Source organism: Lipotes vexillifer, unplaced genomic scaffold (genome assembly GCF_000442215.2).
Source record: "Lipotes vexillifer unplaced genomic scaffold, Lipotes_vexillifer_v1.1 scaffold481, whole genome shotgun sequence".
In the NCBI taxonomy this organism is placed as follows: domain Eukaryota; kingdom Metazoa; phylum Chordata; class Mammalia; order Artiodactyla; family Lipotidae; genus Lipotes; species Lipotes vexillifer.
The window spans coordinates 1386552-1387897 of record NW_006789873.1 but is presented as its reverse complement, the minus strand read 5'-3'; the positions used below and the strand labels follow the sequence as shown (position 1 = coordinate 1387897).

The following is a 1346-nucleotide window of genomic DNA, read 5'->3' as shown; positions in this document are numbered from 1 at the left end:
GAACCGCTTTCTGTCACCACAGATTAATTTTCACTTTCTAGATGGAACCATACAGTATGTAATTTTTAAAATTTGGTTTCTTTCACCGAGCATAATGTTTTCGGGGTTCATCCATGTGGCGGCATGTATCAGTAGTTTATTTCTTTTTTATGGCTGAGTAGTATTCCATTGTGTGTGTATACCACAGTTTGTTTTCCCTTCCTTACTTAGTTTTATTTTCTCTGTAGTACTTATCACTGCTTGACCTTACATATGTAGTTTGTTGTCTCCCAGAATATAAGCTCCACGAGGGCAGGGACTTTACAGACTGCTGTATCCACAGTGCTTGTCACATAGTGGATACCCAATAAAATATTTGTTGAATGACTCTCACCTACTCCCATGGCTTCAATTTTCTTTTATATGCTGATGACTTCCATGGATACAGAAGTGTGTTGAGTCACCAGCGAAGAGCTGAAAACAGCAAAAAGCGTGTTTTTTTTTTTTTTTTTTTTTTTTATGGGGAAACCTGGTAGATGATAATCATTAACTCAGGTACAGAATACAGGAGACGTAACTTGTGTGTTCATATGGGATATATTGAGTTCAGTTTGGGGTCTGCTGAATCTGAGATTCCCACAGAGTAGTTGAAAATGTGGGATTTTGGAGCTCAGAAGAAAGGTGAAGGCAGGATTAGAGAGTTCAGCAGTCACAGGGGTTAGGTAAGATCATTGGGGTTGGGCAGAGATGTAGAATGAGAAAGAGGGTCAACAATATTTATGTGATTGGCAGACGAAGAGGAAGCAAGAAAAGATAGATAAGAATAGCCATAGTGGGACTTCCCTGGTGGTCCAGCGGGTAGGACTCCGCGCTCCCAATGCAGGGGGCCTGGGTTCTATCCCTGGTCAGGGAACTAGATCCCACCTGCGTGCCACAACTAAGCATCTGCATGCCACAACTAAAAGATCCTGTGTGCAGCAGTGAAGACCCAGCGCAGCCAAAATAAATAAATTAAATAAATAAATATTAAAAAATATATATATATATATATAAGAATAGCCATAGCAGTGGAGGGGGGTGTGTATGGGGTGCGTGTGGATAGGTTTAGTGAACTGGGAAGATTCACTAAAGCAAGGCGGGGGGAGTGTTTTAAGGAGGGATTGGTTAACTCTGAGGACTGCAAAGGGTCACATTGGTTGAGGACTGAGAAGAGGTTCTGATTCCCTAACTTTGTTTTTGTTTTTTTTTTTTGTTTTTTTTTTCGGTACGCGGGCCTCTCACCGTTCCGGCCTCTCCCGCTGCGGAGCACAGGCCCCGGACGCGCAGGCCCAGCGGCCACGGCTCACGGGCCCAGCCGCTCCGCGGCA

General features: G+C 43.7%; 1 protein-coding gene across 3 annotated transcripts in view; it reads left to right on the top strand.

The window, feature by feature from the left end:
• GPC3 (glypican 3) overlaps positions 1 to 1346 on the top strand; it is a 452076-nt gene that overhangs the window by 30301 nt on the left and 420429 nt on the right. The gene's annotated exons all lie outside the window — the stretch shown is intronic.